Source organism: Peromyscus eremicus, chromosome 1, assembly GCF_949786415.1.
Source record: "Peromyscus eremicus chromosome 1, PerEre_H2_v1, whole genome shotgun sequence".
In the NCBI taxonomy this organism is placed as follows: domain Eukaryota; kingdom Metazoa; phylum Chordata; class Mammalia; order Rodentia; family Cricetidae; genus Peromyscus; species Peromyscus eremicus.
This window is the reverse complement of record NC_081416.1, coordinates 45894462-45918642: the sequence shown is the minus strand read 5'-3', so window position 1 is coordinate 45918642 and position 24181 is coordinate 45894462. Positions and strand designations below refer to the sequence as shown.

General features: G+C 43.7%; 1 long non-coding RNA gene across 1 annotated transcript; it reads left to right on the top strand.

The window, feature by feature from the left end:
• The first annotated feature begins 4404 nt into the window (after positions 1 to 4404).
• LOC131908917 (uncharacterized) lies at positions 4405 to 23935 on the top strand. The gene is made up of 3 exons (XR_009378686.1): positions 4405 to 5252; positions 22211 to 22239; positions 23207 to 23935. It is a non-coding gene; the product is annotated as an uncharacterized LOC131908917 (long non-coding RNA).
• Positions 23936 to 24181: the final 246 nt, after the last annotated feature.

The following is a 24181-nucleotide window of genomic DNA, read 5'->3' as shown; positions in this document are numbered from 1 at the left end:
GTTTTGTGAAGTCCTCAGCACAGTATCATGTACAATCAGCTTGATCAGTATTTGGTAAACAATAAGTGGATGAGTGAGTCTTCATGAGAATGTATTCTCTGTCTCTCTCTCTTTTTTTTTTTTCATTTTCAAGTTTCTGTAGTGTTGGAGTCCAGCTCCAACCTGCCGAGGGTTCTTGAGGGGAGGAGAGAAGAATGAAGTATTAGATAGAAATATAGGAGGAGACAACAATAAAGACAGAGACACAGGATAGCTTCAGGAGGGTCCTGGGTCAATACCCAGCTGCCTTGAGGTTTATTCAAATGGGCTTTTTATATATTGCCAAGGGGCGAGGCAAAAGACCTCCCCCTTTCAAGATCAAAGCACAATGTACAGCCAAGTGTAGAGCCTTCAAAACAACTGGTAACCATGCCTTTGGCCAAATCATCCCATTATGCAGCCCTGTTGGGTAAAACAAGCTCAGATTCTCTGACCTTGAGTAAGGTCTTACTAGAGAGCCTCTGTGGGCCCCCACACTGTATTTAGGCCTATGTTTAGACAGTATAATTCTTTATAGCATCACAATGTCTAAGCTCACAAGAGTTACAAATAGCTGCTAAGAGCATCTTTCTACCTGCATTAGATCAGTTTGTTCTCTGTCTCAAGTGGAGAGAGCAAGATGTGGTGTCTATTAAATGTCTTTGTTCCTTTGACTTTTTGAAGTATTGGGTGCATAGGTGCTGTGCACCTGGGGAGATGTCCAAACTGATTGCAATTTCCCCTGGGAATCACTGCCATTTACAATCACTGCCATTGTAGTTCTGTCCTTTCAGAGTCACAAAAACATATTTTAAACATACAAGGAGAAAATGATTGGAAATAACTTTTAATCATACTGAAAGTTTTGGAAGATATTTTATGGCACACATGAAAACTTTACCCAAGTGAAATGTGTTGGGGAAATACCAAAAGTTTCAGAAGTCTCAAAATTTCTAAGTGGCTTCAAAACAGGCATGATGGCAGCCACTTGTATAACAGTGATTTTTAAAGATGTGGATTAATAGCCTTTGCTGCAACAATGATACAGACCACCTAAAAATTTCAGTGACATAAACAGCAAAAATGTATTTTTTGCCCCTGGGTCTATGGGTTAGTGTTATGCCCAGATCATGACCCCAAAGAGACCACCAAAAACCTTAGGTACAGAATGCAAAAGCAAGGTTTATTTCTGTTTACAAGCCACAGGCAGGGAAGCTTGATCCAAAGCACTCACTCGTAGTAGCAGTGAGGCCAGGAGGAGCTTGCTCTTTCTTTGTGTGGCTAGCTTTTTAAAGGCAAAAACCACAAGCCCTTCAGGGGGGTTGGGGGGGTTTTCACGGGTGCAACTCGGATTGGTTTATTTTTATCTCTGTTCTCTTTTAATTGGGCGAGGGTATGTAACCTTTGAATTTACTGGTTGGTGGTTACAATTATCACTTTGGGGGCAGCCCAGCACAAGTCCCAGGCTTTGTCCTTGAGCCACCATGGAGCTGGCTGGCCAAGCACGTACTGACTGTGGGGACTGGCTCAGTGGTCCAGGCTCTGTCCTTGAGCTGCCATAGGGGCTGGCTGGCCTAGCACGTCATGCACATAACTCTAAGTTGATGAGGGGCCCCAGACAGTAAACATCTGGCTGAACTTTGAGCAGTCAGAGTACGTGCAGAAAGGGAGCTACTGCAAGGACTATGTCTTCGTTCATGGCCCTCCCAGAAACTGCTTGCTCAAGTCTCAGGAAACTGAAATTGAGGCCTGATCTCTGAGAGAAGACTGAGCAGCCTGTTAAGGCATCTGCTTGGTCCTTTCATTAGTTATAGTGAATATTGGAGCTCTGGCTGGCTGGTTCTCGTTCCATGCTTTGGGTCATTTGGATGTCTATATTACTCTCACTCTGGGGCCAATTATGAGGCAAGCATTGGCTCCCATAGTTATATGTTAGCTGAACCATGTTCATGAAGCATAGAGGTGAGTTCTTGTGTTATAGTTACTGAAGCACAGGAAGTGGATAAATTCCTCCAAGGCTGTAAAAGCCTTTGCTGGCATTATGTCTGTTCATACACCAACTGCCCAGAAACACCGCAGATTATATTAGTTACTTTCTTCACTGCTGTAACAAAATACCTGTTCAAACATGTAGATGAATTTCTAAACAGTCTTATTAAATAAGGGACACATAGCCAAATACAGGGGTGAAAGCCATAGAGATCAGAGCAATATGAATAGCCACTAACTAACCTTAGCTCACCATACTGCTGTAGCTTCCCAAGAGAATCAGTTTCTTCCTGTCTAACCTGCACCTTTATTGCTTTGCTGTTCTGCCTTCTCATTGGCTCTTAGCCCAGCCACCTCACTTCCTTGTCACTGCCTGTCTGTACAGACTTCCAGGTCTCTATGGTTGGTACTGGGATTAAAGTCGTGTGTCACCATGCTTGGCTATGTCCTTGAACGCACAGAGGCTCTGCCTGCTGTGTGATCGGATTAAGGTCGTTTGCTACCACCGCCAGACTTTTGTTTATGGCTGGCTATCTATGGCCTCTGATCTCCAGGCAAACTTTATTTATTAACATACAAATAAAATATCACCACATTTCACCACAAATAAAATATCACCACACAAACAACTTAAGAAAGAAAGGATTTATTTGAGCTCACAGTTCAATGGCAAAGTCAATCATGGCAGGGAAGTCACGATGATAGGAATTTGAAACAGCTGATCACATTTGGATCCACAATCTGGGGTACAGAGTGACAAATGTCAGTTCTCAGATAGTTGTATACTTTTTCTTCTGTCCAGGACCCCAGCCCATGGAATAGTGCAGCCCACAGTTAAACTGCCTCTCCTTACCCCAATTTAACCCAATTAACGTAATCTAGATATCCCCTCCCAAGCATGCCCAGAAGCTAAAGTAGTATGGATAATACCTCAGGCACACACAGAGGCTTATCCCTTGGGGGATTCTAGTGCCTGCCAAGTTGCCAATCAATAATAAACCTCACATAGATCTAAGTTGTATTTACAATATGTGCAGATAGTTAATGTTGGGTGAACTCAGACAAGACTGTTGCATCTTGGGTGTTACCATGGTTTCAAAGACATTTGGAAATGTGATAAGCCCCATAAATGCCTTTTTACCTTTTGAGAACTTTCAGAACATCTGAAACAGTTTCTATGGGAAGGAAGACAGCAAGCTTCATGCTAGAATTACTGCTATTACAGCATTGGGGTGAGATGGTGGAGGAGGAGGATGACAAGGTCAACAAATCTCAGGTTACTGTGTTCTCCCTTCATATTATCATTCTTTGGAATGCCTCTGAAGAACTACAGTGCTTGTTTTATGTAATTTCTACCATAAAACATTATGATTTTCCAAATCCACTTAAAGAAAACTTTCCTAATGCAATCATCATATTTTCTTATTTTTCATCCTTTAGCAGCTTAACCATTATTATTGTGTTAGATCAGAGAGTGGTAAACATAAGCTCAAGGAAGTCACTGTTGGCAGACCTGTTTCATAAGAAATAAGGGCAGTTCCTCAAATGACAGCAGGCTGTGACTCCAAGCCACACAAATAAAACAAACACCAAAGTAACAGTGTAGGTAGTTATAAAAGAGAGTTCTTCCAAATTTCTTCTCCTTTTTTCTTTCAAGTGATTTGAAAAACAATATATTTATAGTTGTCCATATAGTAATATATAGAAATGTGGCATATTTGATAATAACATCACAGGGAGACACCAAGAACAAAGTTTTATCTAGACTTTTTCTGGAACCAGAATGCAAGCTGAATCCACAAGAAGAGATGAAGGAAAGCAGGAGTAAGTAGATAGATGGACCCAACGAAGTCTGTAGTCATCATCTCTCCTTTCTCCTCTCAGCTTCCTGAAAAGCCGTAAGGTTGCATGGGAAATAAATAACAATATGTCCTTATATCAAATATTAGTTCCAAAAATATACTAAGAAGTCAGTAAAGGATTAAATATTACACTAGAAAACATCCACCCAGCACACAAGGAAACTTTTAAGGAAGGATAGAGAAACAACAACAATAAAAGATCTACAGAAAGCAAAGAGCAAAATAACACAAATCCTGTGACATCAATAATAGGATTAAATGTGATTGCACAGATAGTCAAGCTGGAGCTAAGAAGAGGTCAAGGTATATGGTGCCATAGGAGACACAGTCCAGACTCAAAGACACAAATATACTCAAAGAAAAAGTGAAAAAAAAAATTCATGCTGCCCGGTGGTGGCAGCACACGCCTTTAATCCCAATACTAGGGAGGCAGAGCCAGGCGGATCTCTGTGAGTTCGAGGGCAGCCTGGTCTACAGAGTGAGATGCAGACAGGCACCAAAGCTACACAGAGAAACTCTGTCTCAGGGGAAAAAATCCTTGCCAACAATAACCATAAGAATGCTGAAATCAATTAACTAATGTCAGAAAAAAGGATTTTAAAACACAAAATGTTACATAAAAACAGACATTTTCTATTTGCAGGACGGCTCAGCTGGTCAAAGTGATGGATGTGTAAGCTTGAAGTCCCACTCTGATCCCTGGAACTCATGTAAAAAATGGAAGGAGAGAACAGATTCCACAAAATTGTCATCTGACCTCCATACACACAGTAGTAATAATAATAACAGCAATACATGATAAAAGGGAATATTTTATGAATAAAAGGTCAATCCATTAGTAAGACACAACAATTATAAATGTATACTTAATATGATTCTGTGTAATTTTCTTGTATTTCTATTTACCCCAGATAGAGAGGGCATTGACAGACCAAAAAGATTTCATCCAAATCCAGCTTGGAGAAACATTGATTTCATTGGCATGACTTACAGGAGCATGTGTGGAGGCCTACTTCCAAAGCATAGGTGACTTGGCAGCTGCATCACCAAAAAGCCTCACTGTGACATGGATGCTGACTCACAAACACTGCATCACCAAGGTCACTGGAGTCCCTCCAGCATCTTAAGGCTGCTGCACTACCAAAGGAGCTGTCTTCCCCAGCAACCGTTCACTGCCATGTAAAGGGGTCTTTCGAGGCTTCCTTCTCCCTTCATGAGAGATTGCTAATGAGCCAAATCTTGTGACCTCTTGAGAGACACCCGCATGTGATTGCAGCTGCTCTGCTTCAAGACAACAACAGTCATGACCAACCTGGAGGAAACAGCCACATAAAATAAGAGAAATAGATGAAGAAAACACAGACAAGATGGGGCATGTTCATGGTATGGTCATAGACGGTCCTTTGTGTATATGTTATGGTTGTTAGCTTGATGTTTTTGCGAGACTCCTAACAACGGGAGTGGCTGCTTCTCTGACTCTTTTGCCTGCTCTTGGGACTCTTTTCCTCCCATTGATTAACCTTGTCCAACCTTGATATGAAGACTTTTGCCTTGTCTTATTGTATCTTGTTTTGTCATGTTTGGCTGTCATTTTTTTTGGAGACCTGCTCTTTTCTGAAGAAGAATGGAGGAGGAATGAATCTAGGAGAGAGGGGAGATGGTGCAGCAAGCAAGTAGGTGTGGAGGAAGGGAAACTGGGGGAAAAACACTAGCAGAACTGAAGGGTAAGAAACAGTATATCATTTAGTTGTAGAAGAATCAAATAGGACATAGAAGACTTGGCTAACACTGTAACAACAACCATTATAGCAACAGCAAAGTGCACACACCTCTCAAGTTAATGGAAGGCTTTCTCCAGCATAGATCTTATGTTAGGGCACAAGGCAAGAACTTGGAACCCTTACATATTGCTGATAAGAATGCAAAATAGTGTCCTTGAGAAATAAAACTCAAATCTACACAAAAATTTGTACATGAATGTTTATAGAAATACATGTGTAACATCAAGCTCTTAAAATAGCCCAATACTGGTGCATGAATAAATATGAGTCTCTGATAGATTTTTAAAAATCCTTTTGGAATATACAAACAGGTCCCTAAGTATCTGCTCACCCAATGGCTAAGACTGTTACCAGATAATAGCTGAGGTCTTTAACAGAGATTTGTCTGCTCTGCTATAACCTGCCGACCTGACATGTGCACCACTGTGTTTGAAAGTGCCTTGCTTTATAATAACTTTGAGTCTATTACTATAAAAACCTCATGAAATTGTTAAGTGCATTGGAACATGGCATTTGGGGAACCTTGAATCTGGGTCTCTAAGCCATGGTCACTCATATTTGATCCCCTTTGAAGTGAGAGCTGTGGTTGTTTTGCATCAACACTAGTATTTGCAGGGCCCTGAGTTAGACCTGCCACACCTTAAAAGCAAAAACAAAAGGCCCCCAGACACATTCATATTCTCTTCTAGGCTTTTCTGTACTTCCAAAAATCATGTTGCATCTTTTCTTCTGTAAAGTTATGTAGGACTTTGTGTCTACATACTGACACAATGAGTAATCACAGCAGACATGAGTTACTGTGACAAAGAGGAACAAACTGGATGGCTTAAAATCAGCAGAGATGCCAGGCCTGGTGACGCATAGCTATAATCCCAGAACTCAGGAGGCAGAGACAGAAGAATCTCAAGTTTGAGGCCATTCTAGTACACATAATGAATTCCAGGCCAACCAAGTTGACACAATGATACATTATCTCAACACACAAAACAAAAACAACAGAACTCCTAGAAATGCATCATTACCTTATAGTTGTTGAGGTAAGGTATCCAAAAATCAAGGTGTCAGCAATGCTGGATTCTTCTAGCAGCTCTGAGTAGTCTTTTGTACACCTCCTTGGTGGTCTGAATAGGTATGACCCCCATAGACTCATGGGTTTGAATTCTTGGCCCATAGGGAGTGGCACTATTAGGAGGTGTGTCTTTGCTGAAGGAAGTTTGTCACTGTGAGGTGGGCTTTGAGGTCTCATATGCTCAAGCTAGGCCTAGTATAGCAGTCTTCTTTCTGCTGCCTCCAGTTCAAGATGTAGAACTCTCAGCTCCTTCTCCAGCACCATATCCACCTTAGACTACTGTTCATCCAGTTGAGGCGGACACAGGTTCTTTCATTTTAATCTTTAATTGTTAACTCATACCACACATCACACTGTAAATCTTTCGCTGTGTGTGGGGGGGGGCACTGCAGAATGGATACAAAGGGTTAAGGGGGCTGCAGTAGAGTTTCAAGAGGTTCCAGAAGTAGACAGGTAAAAATATAAACAGAGTCCATATTGACCAAGTAAGGGACCCAAACTAGCTACCTGGAAGCTGCTGCTCTCAGAATTCTGTGGACCACAGCTTCGAGAGTGAAGCTGGAGAGTTGAGTCCAGCTGCAGAGGCCAAAGGGCAGGACCAGGTCCAGAAAGATGAATGGGAGGACAGACGGGGCGAGGGCCACATGGGTGAACACAGGGATCGACTCAGCAGCAGCAAGATCAAGTTGAGCTGAAGCCCCAAGGACAGTTGGGAGTTGGTCATTTATACAGACGCTGATGTCAGATGACAGGTCATGGAGGGCATTGCCATCACAGTGTTAGGTGCCCATCTCTTTATGGGGTCCAGGCGAGGGAGTTGCGCAGTTTCCTAAGCCTAGTGTATCTGGTAAGTTCTTGGGTCTGTTTTCCCTGTTATATATGTTAAGTATGCCTGGGCTGGTTATTTCTCATTAACTTGACATAAACTAGAGTCATCTGGAAGAGGAGGGAACCTCTTCTGAGAAAATGATCCAATTACATTAGCCTATAGGCAAGCCTATGGGGCATTGTCTTGGTTAATGATTGATGGGGGCAGTCAGCTCACTGTGGGTATTGTCATGCCCAGGGAAGAGATTCTGAGTTATATGAAAAATCAAACTAAGCAAGGAAATAATCCGTGTTCCTCCCCCAGTCTCTTCTGCTTCAGTTCTTGCCCTGTGTGAGCTCCCACCCAGCTTCCCTCAGTGAAGGACTGTGATTGGGGTGTGTCAGCCAAACAAATGCTTCCCTCCCAAGCTGCTTTTTTTGTGGTCTTTATCACAGCAATAGAAAGCAACCAGGACAGTTCCCACATATCCCTATAGTCTTAATTCACCTGAGCGAATTTTTAGGGGAGCACCCTTTTTCCTCCCAGGAATACATAATTTATCAGTCTTCTGAATGGATGGTATGTCAGAGAGATGGTCCTGTATCCTCAAAATGGTATCAAAAGCTGCTTGTAAAATGGAGTTTCTCAAGGCAAGGCACAGCCTGAAAAACCACTGCTTTACACAATATGGAGTAACTCAGAACAGGGACCAGCCTGACCTCAGCAACCCTGTGTCCATTTTAAAGACAGAAATGTGCCAGGCAGTGGTGGTGCACACCTTTAATCCCAGCACTCGGGAAGCAGAGTCAGGCAGATCTTCTGTGAGTTCGAGGCCAGCCTGGTCTACAGAACAAGATCCAGGACCGAAACTACACAGAAAAACCCTGTCTCGAAAAAACAAAAACAAAACAAAAACAAAAACAGACAGAAGTACTTAAAGAGTTTGAAGAATTTAACCCAGATCACACAGCCAGTGTTACCACTAGCTACATCTCTGGATGACTGACTAGGCTTCCAGAGAGTGGAAGAGACGGCTCACTAGCAAAGGAAGTCACTATGAATTTTTAGTACTCGGCTACATCTTTACTCAAGCTGGGTTGAAGCAGATAACACACAGTCATCTAGCGAACCTGCTTCCTCCGCTGTCCAGAGAGAAGATAGGGAAAGCCGAAGCAACCACTGAAAGATCCCGGGCTCTGTTGTGAAACATAACACTACCACAGAGGGTTTCAGGTGTCTCCAGTTAGGCAGTGGGGACTGAGGAGTGTTCCGGTAACCAAGTGCTTTTAGTACAACCCCCTTAAAGCTTGGAGAGTTAAGCAATGTCATTACATTGTTTTGACATTTTGCTCCTAAGTCTGTATCTATACAGAGATCAGCAGTCAGTTGTCAGCTGTGGGCTACAGCTCCACCCCACACCAGCAGCTGCCTGAGGAGTTCTATTCAGAGACCTCCAGCAGTGCAAAACTGGGGTACATGGCTTCAACAAAGGGATGAATTTCAGAGATAACCAAATGTGAAACAAAGCTGGGATTTTGAGAGAGAGAGCGAGAGCGAGAGTGAGAGTGAGAGCAAGAGGAGAGTGAGAGAGAAAGCATGAGAGAGAGAGAGAGAGAGAGAGAGAGAGAGAGAGAGAGAGGAGAGAGAGAGAGAGCGCACCAACAGGACAAGTGTGATCTTCCCTGTGAGAGTGCTTGTGTCTTTACAATGGGTGTATATATTCTTGTGGCTTTCTAGCTTAACATCTCAAAAGGTTGCTAAGAAACCGGTCTCCTCCTTTCTAATGTTGCCCAGAGTGTGTAATTCATAACAGGGTTAAAGGCTCAGCAAACAGGGTTGGAGTAGATTTATGAGACACACTCTTTGGGATTAGGGAAGAGGGGAATGCCAGAAAGTCAAGTTTTGTTGAGACCAGGCTGTGTTCACTCTGTGTTGTTTAAAAAGATTCCATTTTGCAAGCAGCTTTGACTCCATTTTGAGGACAGAGGATGTCTGTGTGCCAGTGTAGACAGGCACACGATGCCATCTGTCGGGCACCTTCCAGGCAGCACACACTGATAAACTACTTATTTATGACTGTAGACAGAGCGCCACCCTATAAGTTTAACAGGGTAAGCTAAGACTATAGGGCTGCATTAAAGGATACTGCATAGATGTATTAAAATCATACCAGTAACACCAGACTGTTCATCTAAGTGTGTGAAGCTCAGTGTCTGGCCACTGGAAGAGCTCAGCAAGTCCTAGGTGACTAGATTGACAGAAAGTTCAAAACTGGTTTTGTTTTGTTTTGTTTTCCCCTATGGAAGATAATCTTACTGCTCACTGGCGGAAATGGAATTTGCAAAAACATATTCCTGCTCAGCAACCAACTGTACAAGCACGCAGCTATGGAGTCTCCATTCCTTTGCATCTAGTAAAAGACAGTAAATATTTATAAAGGTGACAGAATCTTTGTTGCCACAGCTCACAAGGACATATGTATTAAAACAGGTGGCACATAGCCAAGAGTGATTACGAAGTTGACAAGCTGGCATGAATTTTCTTTTATTAACTAGCCACAGGCCCCTTAGAAAACAAACAAAAGGAAACAAAATCAACACCAAATGTTTAAAAATTTGTAACTAAATATTTTTCTCTGATGCAAAAATATATCCCGAGTACTGAAGTGCCCATATGACCATGCAGCTGAGTCTGTTTGAAGTCTGCAGAATTTTCTGGGTTAGGGAATACTTAGTTGAGCCTCAGCAGCCAGGCTTCTGAGTCTTGATATTTTCATAGACGAGATTCTGAGTACTATTTACTGGTAACTTTTATTGAGCCTTGTGTATGCATCAGAAATTCAGACGCCTTATGGATTTTAAAGTAAAGATGAATTTTGTTCCCATGAGTTCTAGTTGAAAGAATTTTCTCTCAAATCCTGCTTGGTTTCTCTCCTTTCAGTTTCAGCGCATGCTGAAGGGAATGGCTTCTTTATATTGCTGTACTTACTTTATTACTATCACTGCCCCTGCTCTCTCTCTCTCTCTCTCTCTCTCTCTCTCTCTGTGTGTGTGTGTGTATGTGTGTGTGTGTGTGTGTGTAGTTCCAGGCTTCTGTAACAAGTGCCTTTACCTGTGCAGCCATCTCTCTGCCCCCACCCCTGCTGTTTTTTAAAAAGGAATGTTCCAGCTCTACTAGTAAATAAATGTTCCTCCCTGTATCTTGCTAAAATTAACAGACTGGATGCTATGTGGAAGCAACCCAAACCCATGCTTTCGGATCTTCCACTTGATTCAGCTTGGTTTTGTCTTTGCTTCCAGCCTGAGAGAATACTTGATTCTGCCGCTAGGTGGCAGTGTTCCTTTACCAAGAACAGTTAAGACTTCAAAATTGTAGATCTCATTCCATTTCTCTGTCATTGGGCGATCCCTGTGTCTTTCTTGGGGTCCTGTTTTCCAGGTAACCTCCCTGGTGATGTGAGTAGCAGTCCTGGACATGAGTGGGGGTAGTGAAGGGCGAGGGACGAGGGAAAGAGAGCTTGGGGGAGTGGGAGATCCCAGCTGGATCAACAACAGAGAGGGAGAACAAGGAATAGGAGACCATGGTAAATGAAGACCACATGAGAATAGGAAGAAGCAAAGTGCTGGAGAGGCCCACAGAAATCCACAAAGATACCCCCCACAACAGACTGCTGGCAATGGTCGAGAGACAGTCCGAACTGACCTACTCTGGTGATGGGATGGCCAAACACCCTAATTGTCGTGTTAGAAACCTCATCCAACTACTGAGGGATCTGGATGCAGAGATCCATGAGTAGGCCCCAGGTGGATCTCTGGGAGTCCAATTAGTGAGAATGAGGAGGGTTTATATGAGCGAGAATTGTTGAGACCAAGGTTGGATAAAGATCAGAGACAAATAGCCAAACGAACCGAAACACATGAAATATGAACCAATGGCTGAGGGGTCACCAACTGGATCAGGCCCTCTGAGTGGGTGAGACAGTTGATTGGCCTGATCTGTTTGGGAGGCATCCAGGCAGTGGCACCGGGTCCTGTGCTCATTGCATGAGTTGGCTGTTTGAAACCTGGGGCCTATGCAGGGTCCCTTGGCTCGGCCTGGGAGGAGGGGACTGGACCTACCTGGACTGAGTCCACCAGGTTGATCTCAGTCTGTGGGGAAGGCTTTGCCCTGGAGGAGATTGGAATGGGGGGCGGGCTGGGGGGAAGGCGAGGGGGGAGGGAGGGGGAAGAACAAGGGAATCTGTGGCTGATATGTAGAACTGAATTGTATTGCAAAATAAAAATTAAAAAAAAAAAGACTTCAAAATTAAAGACAAACACCACCCAGGCCTGTTCATTAGCAACTTTTAAACCAGACTTCCTGGTTTGAGCTCCCTAGAAGACAGCAAAGCTAGAGTGAATGATCAGAGCAAAAAGTTGTTTTGGTGGACCACTCTACACTGCAAAACAGGTAGATTGGTGGTATAAAGTGAGCTTGTTCCAGGAACTGAAAAACAAAACAAAACAACAACAACAAAACCCTATCCCTTGTAAAGGGACGTTTTTCTGCAGTGATTGGTGGTGGTATAGCGTTAATTTCTCTTACAATAAAATGTCTCTAGCATTGTAGTTACCAAACATCTGTGTATGATATGCCAAAGATTTACAGAAAAAGATCTAAAACTTGAGTGTCTCCTACCCCCAGTTCCAAATAGAATGAACAAATATTGTAAATAAAAATACTGGGCACTCAGTTAAATTCTAATTCTCTACACGCAATGAATAAATCATCTTAGTGCAGTTATGACCTAGGCAATACTTGGAATTTACACAGTAGGTCTACATGTCTACAAGCCTTGTACCTGCAGATTCAAACTGCAGAGCAAAAGCATTCTGGGACAGAATTGTATCTGTACTGAGCTAGTTCTTCCTGGTTATGGTTCTTCCAGAAGCACTGCACAGTGACTGTGTGCACAGTGTCTCCAAAGCACTGCACAGTGACTGTGTGCACAGTGTCTCCAAAGTACTGCACAGTGACTGTGTGCACAGTGTCTCCAAAGCACTGCACAGTGACTGTGTGCACAGTGTCTCCGAAGCACTGCACAGTGACTGTGTGCACAGTGTCTCCAAAGCACTGCACAGTGACTGTGTGCACAGTGTCTATATTAAGTATTGATGATTTAAAGTCTGTGAGAGGATATGCCCACGTTACCGAATTAGCATCCAAGGATTTGGGTTTTGGGGTGGGTGGAATAGGGAAGGGGTGGTCTTGGAACCAAACCCATGGATAGAAGGGGGATGACTGGATTAAGAGCAGATTATTCATCCAGAAGTTTCTATATCATGGCCCTGGTCCCTGAATTTTATTTTATTTTTGATACAAGGCCTCATTATATAGCTCAGGTTAGCATCAAACTTAATGATCTTTCTGCTTCCACTGCCCAAGGGCTAGAATTACAGGTGTGCACCACACTGGGCTGGTACTTGTGCTTAGAGACTTTGCATTTCAAATGGTATTTTTGACCTCAGATCACACTTTCAAACAGGAAGCCCAGGATGTTGAATGCCTTTTAAATGTTTATTAGCCATTTTTGTTTGTTTTTTGAAACTGTTTTTCTGTGTATCCCTGGCTGTCCTGGAACTTGCTCTGTAGACCAGGCTGGCCTAGAACCCACAGAAATCCTCCTGCCTTTGCCTCCCATGCTGGGATTAAAGGTGTGCCTCCTGGCCTCCAATGTATTCTTACTTTGAGAATTTTCTGTTCAGTCTTATAGCCCACCTCTTAATGGGTTGTTAGTTTTCTTCTTTCTTTCTTTCTTTCTTTTTTTTTTTTTTTGTAGCTAGAGTTTTCCTGCCTGGCCCATGGTCAGGGCAAATCTCTCTCACCCGCCACAGCCCCTCAGACCCAACCAAGTAAACACAGAGACTTTTTTTTTTTAATTTTTATTTTGCAATATAATTCAGTTCTACATATCAGCCACAGATTCCCTTGTTCTCCCCCCTCCCGCCCCCCTCACCTTCCCCCCAGCCCACCCCCCATTCCCATCTTCTCCAGGGCAAAGCCTTCCCCACAGACTGAGATCAACCTGGTGGACTCAGTCCAGGTAGGTCCAGTCCCCTCCTCCCAGGCCGAGCCAAGGGACCCTGCATAGGCCCCAGGTTTCAAACATCCGACTCATGCAATGAGCACAGGACCCGGTGCCACTGCCTGGATGCCTCCCAAACAGATCAGGCCAATCAACTGTCTCACCCACTCAGAGGGCCTGATCCAGTTGGTGACCCCTCAGCCATTGGTTCATATTTCATGTGTTTCCGTTTATTTGGCTATTTGTCTCTGTGCTTTATCCGACCTTGGTCTCAACAATTCTCCCTCATATAAACCCTCCTCATTCTCGCTAATTGGACTCCCAGAGATCCACCTGGGGCCTAGTCATGGATCTCTGCATCCAGATCCCTCAGTAGTTGGATGAGGTTTCTAGCACGACAATTAGGGTGTTTGGCCATCCCATCACCAGAGTAGGTCAGTTCGGACTGTCTCTCGACCATTGCCAGCAGTCTGTTGTGGGGGTATCTTTGTGGATTTCTGTGGGCCTCTCTAGCACTTTGTTTCTTCCTATTCTCATGTGGTCTTCATTTACCATGGTCTCCTATTCCTTGTTCTCCCTCTCTGTTGTTGATCCAGCTGGGATCTCCCGCTCACCCAAGCTCTCTTTCCCTCGACCCTCGCCCTTCACTACCCCCACTCATGTCCAGGCTGTTCATGTAGATCTCATTCCATTTCTCTGTCATTGGGCGATCCCTGTGTCTTTCTTGGGGTCCTGTTTTCCAGGTAGCCTGCCTGGTGATGTGAGTAGCAGTCCAGTCATCCTTGTTCCACATCTAGTATCCTGTTATGAGTGAGTACATACCATGTTTGTCTTTCTGAGTCTGGCATACCTCACTCAGGATGATTTTTTCTAGATCCATCCATTTGTCTGCAAACCTCATGATGTCATAACACAGAGACTTATATTGCTTACAAACTGTATGGCCGTGGCAGGCTTCTTGCTAACTGTTCTTACAGCTTAAATTAATCCATTTCTATTAATCTATACCTTGCCACATGGCTCGTGGCTTACTGGGATCTTCACATGCGGCTTGTCATGGCGGTGGCTGGCAGTGTCTCCCCCACCCAACTTCCTGTTCTCTCAATTCTCCTGTTAGTCCCGCCTATACTTCCTGCCTGGTCACTGGCCAATCAGTGATTTATTTATTGACCAATCAGCAACACATTTGACATACAGACCATCCCACAGCACTTCCCCTTTTAGTTTTTTCGAGACAGGTTTTCTCTGTAGCTTTTGAGCCTGTCCTGGATCTCGCTCTGTAGACCAGGCTGGCCTCGAACTCACAGAGATCCACCTGGCTCTGCTTCCCGAGTGCTGGGATTAAAGGGGTGCACCACCACCGCCCGGCTCCTGTTTTTTGTTTTCCTGCACTCTTGGTGATGTCTTTATCTGGTTTGGGTGTCAGGGTAATACTGGCTTCAGAAAAAGAATTTGCACCCGTTCTTCTTTTTCTATTTCATGGAATCACTTGAGTGGTGTACGAGCAGCTGGCAGCTGGCAGCTACCTATAACTTCAGTCCCAGAATGATCCAGTACATCAATACAGTCAATTCTGGTCTTTAGAGTACCCACATGCAAGTACACACACACACACACACACACACACACACACACACACACACACATGCACACACGCACGCACGCACGCACGCACACACACCCCTAAATAAAAAAAAAAAATCTTTTTTAAAAAGCAATAAAGAAAAAATACTGTTAAAATTACAATAAAAAGGAAAAAAACAGAAAGACAAAGGAGAAAAAATGATGATGATTTGTGGCATTGTCTTTCTGAATTCTCTAAAATTGATCTGCCAGGTAAATAGGGTCCGTTGAACCTGTGGATTCTTATCTTTCCCAGCATGTATGTTGGTGCTGATGCTGTACTTGGCAAGCGTCAGATGTTTGCCAGTGGTCTAAACTTTAGTCCTGTCTCTTCTTTGTGTACCAGCTTCTTCTGGCCACGCTTAGCTCTGTAGTTAGTGGGCTGGGCATGTTCATACCCCTCGGATGGCTGATGTTCTAGCTGGGTGGTGTTCACTAAGCATGATGGAAGTGTGGGAAGCAACCATCGCATTGAGCTCTGTGAACTTGTCTCCCTACTCTCAACCCACTGAGCATTAATGACCCTGCAAGAGGAGTGCGCTGGAGATGTCACGTAGTCCTTTGGAGTTTCAGGATTCCTGCACTGGTGGATCAGGAAGTACATCCATCCTCTGACCTCAGGCCCAGGGCTATGGAACTCCAGAGTTAGTCTCAGTTCATGAAGCCACTAAAGCCTTCTGTTGCCTGGGCTTTTGGGCTTGTCAACTTCCAGCCATCCTAGCATCCCTGGGCTGTCTTTCACCCTTGTACTGTGGCAGACTGAGTCCAAGACCCCTAACTTGTAATTGTTTTCTATTCTCAGTCACCCTACCCCCATCCCCCCCAATCCATAAGTCAATTTAAAATAAGTTTCCTTGGTTTTTTTTTTGTTTTTTTTTGTTTTTTTTTGTTTTTTGGTTTTTCAAGACAGGGTTCTCTGTGTAGCTTTGCGCCTTTCCTGGGACTCACTTGGTAGCCCAGGCTGGCCTCGAACTCACAGAGATCCACCTGGCTCTGCCTCCCGAGTGGTGGGATTAAAGGCGTGCGCCACCACCGCCCGGCTAAGTTTCCTTCTTAAGATTGCACCTGGCCACGTCCCTCTGTTTCCTCTGGAAAGTGAAAAAAATGTAATTCCTGGACTTGTGAGATGACCCAGCTGGTAAAGGAGCTTATTGCCAAGCCTGATGATCTGACTTGGATCCTGGGAACCCACACAATAGGAGAGAACCAACTCCTGGAAATTGTCCTCTGATCTCCACAATCACACTGTGGAATGTGAGTAATCACACACACTCATGTTGTTGTAAGATAAACCTTTTCCTTGGGAGATGCCACACACATACCTCTATTCACCCCAGATAATGAGATCACAACAGACCAAAGTACAGATACCACCAAAGTCCAACTTGGTGAACCAATGCAATTTATTGGGGTTGCTTACAGGAGTATAGGTGAGGGGTCACTTACAGAAGCAGAAATGACTCAAAGACAGCTGCATCACCAAGGCCCATACCACATGGATGACAGCTCACACTGCACAGCCTGCAGGCAGCTCAGAAGACTGGAGAGTGTCTTTCCAGGTGACTCAGTTGGTCTAAACCTCTTCCAGGCAGCTGGGCTGGTCTCTGCTTCTTCCAGGAAGCCGGGCTGGTCTCAGGAGCTTCTTTGCAGCCTGGCTCCTCTGAAAGGGACTCTCAGCTTTTATAGCTGGCAGGGAGAGGCCTAGTGGATCTGCTCAGTTTCAGGGACTTCCTGAAACTCTTTTGAGTTGTTTACCTTCTTGTTAAAGAGCTTCCATGTGGGGTGGAATGTTTCAATATCTGAGGAAACAGTTACACAGCACACATGCGTGCGCACACACACACACACACACACACACACACACACACACACACACACAAATAAATACAGAAAGATGTAACAACTCCTTCCCACTGTCGAGCATTTCTGTTAGAGGAGGTACTGTCTCAGCAAGACCTGGAACTAAATTTGAGACCTGGCCCACCTGGCTTCCTACCAGATGAGGGTTCGGTTCTCTTGCCCAGCTGGGAAGCCAGTAGCAGGGTGCTCAGCTGCTGATTCTTCTCATCCCACTGCCCTTTTCCTATTTCGTTTTTCACCCGTCTGTTCCTCTTTTTAAAGCTCTTTCTTTCTCCCTTTGGAACTGGATCTGTTTTTTCTTATCTTGACTCTTCCGTCTCCACATTCCAGAGACAACCTCTAATCCATCAAAATGATACTCAGTAAGATACTCAGAAGTTCTGGAGTTTCCAGAGGACTCATCTTAAATTCCCATCTAGTCATGAAAGCCTAGAGAACAATCACATGTAGCACACATGAAACATGAGAAATACTGTAGAAAAGTAGATGTATAGAAAATAAAATGGAAGAGTCAAACACTGAAAGACAGTTATCATGCAGGTCAGTTTTTTTGTCAACTTGACACAAGCTAGGGTCATTTGGGAAGAGGTAACCTTCATCAAAGAATTCTCTCCGTCAGACTGGCCTGTAGCCAAGTTAGTGGGGGCATTTCCTGATTAATGATTGATGTGGGAGGGCCTGGCTGAGCAGATGGTCCTGGGTTGTGTAAGAAAGCAAGCTAAGCAAGCCATGGGAGCAAACCAGTGAGCAGCACTCCGCCATGGTTGTGCTTTAGTTTGGCTTCAGGCTCCTGTCTGTAGTTCCTGCCCTGACCTCTCAGGAACTAGAGCCAACTTTCCCAGGGGACATTGGTTGTTTTGAGACATTTTTATTTAATTACCGTGGACTGAATTTAGGGCTTTACACACATAGGTAGGCAAGCACATCCCCAGCCCATGGAGACATTTGTGGTTGTTGTAACTCTGTGTTGGGGCGACTGGAAGTTGGTAGGTATAACCAGTAACTGGCACAAAAGTCCTGCAGTGTGCACAGGTGGGTGGCCGTCTCTCCTTCCACAATGATGAATCCAGACATACAAACCACCCAGGATGCCAGCAGTGCTGGCGTCCATAGACTGTGTCGAGGGAATCAGAACACAGAAGGAGCAGCATTGCTCAGTCCTCTCGGTGCTCACAGGGAGCAAGTGCCCCAGTTTTCTTCATGTAAATCACCAAGCCCCAAAGACCAGTGAGCCATTGTCGTCTCCATGTACCCAGGCCCCTTTCTCATTCATCCAGTCTTAAGGAAACTTACAGTTAGTTGCCTGGAGAGGCACAGGGCTGGTTGAGTCTCTAAAACAAAATGCTGTGGCTGAAGTTAAGTATTTCCACTTAATAAGCTGGGCCTCAGAAACAGAAAGACTGTTTACACAAGTAAGGTATCGTTGAAATTGCTGGAACACTCCCTGATGGCTGGAGCAGAACCTTCCATAACCCTTGTGTGTTTACAACTAGACTATTCTGGGTGGAAATAGGTCTGTACTGGGACATCGGTGACCATCACTTTGTGTTTAGGGTCATACCCACTTTACAACATGTACCACAGTCATTTATTTGACATAATCAGCAGTCCTGCTACTGGTCCCCAGGACACTTCCACAGACTTCTCTGATTAACAAGAGTAGGGTGGCATGAGAGATCACAGGGGCCGTTTTTCATCTACAGATAAGAATTTTGGTCTTAGACCAGGCACACACCGTTAATCCCAGCACTTGGGAGGCAGAGGCAGGTGGAGCTCTGAGTTTGAGGCCAGCCTGGTCTACATAGTGAGCTCCAGGACATCTAGGGCTATATAGAGACCCTGTCTCAAAAACCAAACCAAACCAAACCAAACCAAAACCACAAACAGAAAGAATTTTAGTCATGGCACAATGGAGACCTCGTTCCTCCTTAGATTTGCCTGAGAAAACCTTAGAGTGTCATAGCCAGAGTGAAACTGAAAAAATGATGCGAAGTAAAAGCAGCGCTGGACTGAGCGACACAGCAGGGTGTCTTCTTTGTGATGAAGATTGTGTACAGACATTAACACTCTCTTTGGTGTAACCTATGTGCGTGGTAAACCTAAGACCTGATCTAACTGTGAAAACTTTGTCCTGCTGTTCCCCTAATCTCTCATTCTTTCTCTGTCCTAACGGGAGGTTCCTTCAGTCCCCTGCATCATGTCAAGACACCGTCAGCTCCTCTCTCATGCCACACGGCACATACCTTCCTTCCATATCTCGATTAAGGTTGTCTTCATGCCCTTCAGGCTGAAACCTGAGAAATGGGAGAGGAAATGGCGAAGGCATGAGAGTTCTTATTTGATTGGTATCATCAATGAATGGCTTCCTTGAGTTACCCTTTTCCCAATGGATTCTCTTGAGAATTCCCGTTGCCTGAAGATCCTCCTCTCTTCATTTTTCCACATAGGCAAACGGATGTCTTTTCTAACTGGCCGTTTACGGCTCCTTCTGCAATGCCTAAACACCTAGCAATTCATCACAAGCTTCCTTCTGCCCAAGTTCTGTTCTTCTTCCAGATGGCTCTTGGAAAGATTCCTGTTGCTTCCAGGCTGTCTCTCATGAGTGGCACAAATCTGGTCCTCAGGAAATACACTTCATTTGCCCACAGCCTCCTCATCAGTCACCTTCTAAACATATCTGTCTCTCTGCATCTGAATCTTCTCGTAAGAATCAGATACTAATTTCGTCCCTTAAGCTGAGGATGACGCATCTTAGACTCTCATGTGAATCCCTTCAGACCACTCCTTCATTCTAGAATCATTTTCTACTTCCTCCCTGCACCCCAACATCTATCTCCAAAATCCAGTTTCTCCTTCAGTGACTCTGTGCACTCTTTCTCTTTTAGATTTCCCATTTGATGGGTGGATTCTGCCATCCACTTTAGATTTTTTTTTTTTGAAATTTTATGGTTTGCTTTGCATCTTCATTTCTAAGTCAAAACATTCTCAGGGGACTTCCCATTACATGAGCAATATTTGTACCAGTCACATAGTCATGATTCTGCATCAGGCACAAGGCTGAGGGATGTGCGTGTGACATCATTGCCACTGCCAGTTACCAGCTACCCACACATTCTTTCACTCTTTATATAGTATCTGTTGCATTCTCTTGAAAACTATATCTGAATCTTACCACTGTTAGCACGTTCAAGGTAGGGGCCAGTTCTCCCTTTCCCCAGGTTCCTGGCCTCAGCCATAGGGTCATAAAAGTACTGAGGAAACTATTCAGCTTACTCATTATTTTGCTTATGTTCTCAAAAATTAAAGCAAATTTCTTTATTAATGAATATATTTTTACAAACTGCAAAATTCACACATAATTATAGCAAAAAGATAACGTTGCAAAGAAACTTAGAAGTGGAAAACACTTTCCATCACCAGAGAGATGGAGTATCTGTTTTATTTAATGTTTTCTTTTTCATAGTAATGATAAAAATGAAATAATTCTTGGTTTCCACTACAAATTGTTTGATTTATAATTATTACTATTATTGTTATTATGTTGGTATGAGCTGTGTTCTGAGTTTGGAATTTATAAAAAAAACTCCTTAGAGAGCTGGAGAGATGGCTCATTGGTTGAGAGCACTGACTGCTCTTCCAGAGGACCTGGGTTGGATTTTCAGCACCCATATGGTGGCTCACAACTGTCTGTAATGCCAGTCTCAGAGAATCTGATGCCCTGTTCTCCAATGATACCAGGCATGCATGTTCACAGACACACATACACACTATTAAAAAAAAAAAGCACTTTGTTTCTTCCTATTCTCAGAGGCCCACAGAAATCCACAAAGATACCCCCACAACAGACTGCTGGCAATGGTCGAGAGACAGTCCGAACTGACCTACTCTGGTGATGGGATGGCCAAACACCCTAATTGTCGTGCTAGAAACCTCATCCAACTACTGAGGGATCTGGATGCAGAGATCCATGACTAGGCCCCAGGTGGATCTCTGGGAGTCCAATTAGCGAGAATGAGGAGGGTTTATATGAGCGAGAATTGTTGAGACCAAGGTCGGATAAAGCACAGAGACAAATAGCCAAACAAACGGAAACACATGAAATATGAACCAATGGCTGAGGGGTCACCAACTGGATCAGGCCCTCTGAGTGGGTGAGACAGTTGATTGGCCTGATCTGTTTGGGAGGCATCCAGGCAGTGGCACCGGGTCCTGTGCTCATTGCATGAGTTGGCTGTTTGAAACCTGGGGCCTATGCAGGGTCCCTTGGCTCGGCATGGGAGGAGGGGACTGGTCATACCTGGACTGAGTCCACCAGGTTGATCTCAGTCTGTGGGGAAGCCTTTGCCCTGGAGGAGATTGGAATGGGGGGCGGGCTGGGGGGAAGGTGAGGGGGGCGGGAGGGGGGAGAACAAGGGAATCTGTGGCTGATATGTAGAACTGAATTGTATTGCAAAATAAAAATTAAAAAAAAAAAAAAAGCTAGCATGGTGTGGTGGTGCATGCCTGTCTCAAACAAAACAAAAAACCTCCAAAGGTTATGTAAAATATGTCTTGAGAGCAAGGCACCTGCCATCATTTTATTCTCCATGCTTCTTTTGTATTTTTGGTTGGTTGAAACCTGAAGCATGGGTTTTAGAACCCACTGGGAATTGTTTGTTAACATGAGAGCAAATCTATGTACTAGTCTGTACTTGGAGGGATATCTACAAACAACATTCATGATGGGTAGTCATTGATGGAGATAAATTGGATCCTTATCCCTACGTGAAGATCCTCACCACTCCCCCAGATCCTAACTCTCCTAAGAATGCTTTCTGTGTGGTAAGAATTAACTCTTGTGAGACCAGTATGGGCACCAACACTCTTAACAATCACAGGTCATAAATGCAAAGATTTTCTAATTCAGAAGCAACTTGTGGGCGGCACCGGACTTTGAGTAAAACATTAGAAGAGTCTGGATTTATTTCATGAGATGTCTCAAGCCACTTTTTCTGAATGGTTGCACTCACAAAGAACTTACAATTATAGTCCCATCAGATGTTTAATCATTCTAGAAGGACAAAAATAGTCAATGTTTTAGGGTTGCTATTGCTGTGGTAAAACATGACTAAAAGATATTTCATCTTACACTTCCAGGTAACACTCCATCAGAGCAAGAACTCAAGGTAGGAACCTGGAGGCAGGAACTAAAGCAGAGACCATGGAAAAATGCAGCTTATTAGCTTGCTCCTCGTGGTTTGCTCTGCCTGCTTTCTTACATGCCCTAGGACCACCTCCCAGGGGATGGTACCACCCATAGTGAGCTGGTCCCTCCCACATCAATTGTCAATTAAGAAAATGCCCCATAGGCTTGCCTACAGTCCAATCTGGAGGGGCTTTTTCCTCAGTTGAGTTTCCTTCCCCTCAAATAACTCTAGCTTGTGTCAAGTTGTCAAAACACTAGCCAGCAGAGTAAGGAAATTTCATAATGCTTCACCTTCTCAGGGAGCCTAACACAATAAAACTTCACAGCAATGGTGGGAGAATTGTGTGCGGATGCAGGCAAGAGAGTCACATGTTCACAGCATATACAATGCTGTAGACAGCTAGAATATAATTTACTATAGAGTTATGGCATAGTATAACAGCTGCTAGATCTTTATTAATAAAGCAGAACATACTGTAAACATATTCTGGTAGTTTTACAACTGAATTTCAAGATCATTGGTATTTTTATGATCCTAGGTGTTTTATTTATTTACTAATAAGAATAAGGTTTCCTTCCATATTATTTTGATTTGTGATGCTTGTGAGTTGAGAAGTAATTGTGGGTATGGCGGTAGAAAACAAGCAAAGGAAAATGGGAAAATTTATGTTACTAAAGCTTGGATTTTTTTATTCTATACTTTATTCCCTTTGTTCTCAGGGTATTTTTTAATCTAAAATTGTGGGTTACATATGCTAATGTGGTTTCTATAGGAGCCACATTTGAATTCCCTTTCCCAGGGAGTAATTATTTGCTTCCAGGGAGGGACCCAGAATGATTCCTGCTGCTTCCATTTTAGAACCAATGACAAGGTACATTAATGAATCTCAGAATTGCTCCCACAAGACTGTTTTCCTTTCTGTCTCCCTGATGTGGCTTCTCCTCAGCATCATGTCAGGAATGGTGATGCAGGCATGGTGCTTCCTACCTTCTGCTCTGTGCTTCCAGCCCACAAGCATGGAGGCCCTTTTATTCTGCTGACAGTGCTAGAGTTTGAACCCACAGCCTTACACATGCTAAGCAAGCACAGTGCCACTGAGCTACATCCCCAGGTCTTGGAATGTGACTTTTAAAAGCATCTGCTGTTCAAAGGTCCAAAATCAATAGTGAGAAGAGCCCCAAGATGGCTGATGGACTACCACCTCCAGATTGATATCTTGGGAATAAATGTCAAGGATAAAAATGGAAGTCATCTTTTCCAGGAGGCCTAATCATAAACATTCTCAGGCTATTTTTACTGGAGAATGTGCTGCGACACTGCTCCTGGACTCTTCTCAGAAGAACACAAGCCAGAAAGACATCACAGAGCCTTCTACCAGACACAGCAGGAAAGGAAACGTCTGTTGGCACTAGAGAGGGTTAATATTCAAACCAATAATTGGGGGAACTATGCTTTCCCCATATACTTTAACAAATCCTGTGTAATCCCCACTTTTCCTCATCTGATATGGGATCAGCCCATTTCATAGTCCTGTCGTCAATAAAATATAGAGACAACAGAAAGGATGCAAGAGCAGACTTGTATGTAATTCTACATAGCTACACATTTCATTTGCCTTTCCGTCATGTTTTCTTGGATCTGAGATCTATGAGGAGGATGTAACAATAATTCTGTATGGCTGGCATTAGCTCCAGGAAGTGAGATAACAACATAGCCAAGATACCAGGATTGTGTTGTAGAGAAGTCTTCTCTTCCTGTTTATTTATGTAGTTACTTATTAATTTTAAATAAGTATCTTGTTATATATATATTGCACTCCCTTTATAGATATTATATGTTATTTATTTTTGGTGTAACAATGTTTTAGGTTATTGCCCCAATGGCAAGACCCTACCCACTGTAAAAATGGAAATGCATTTGA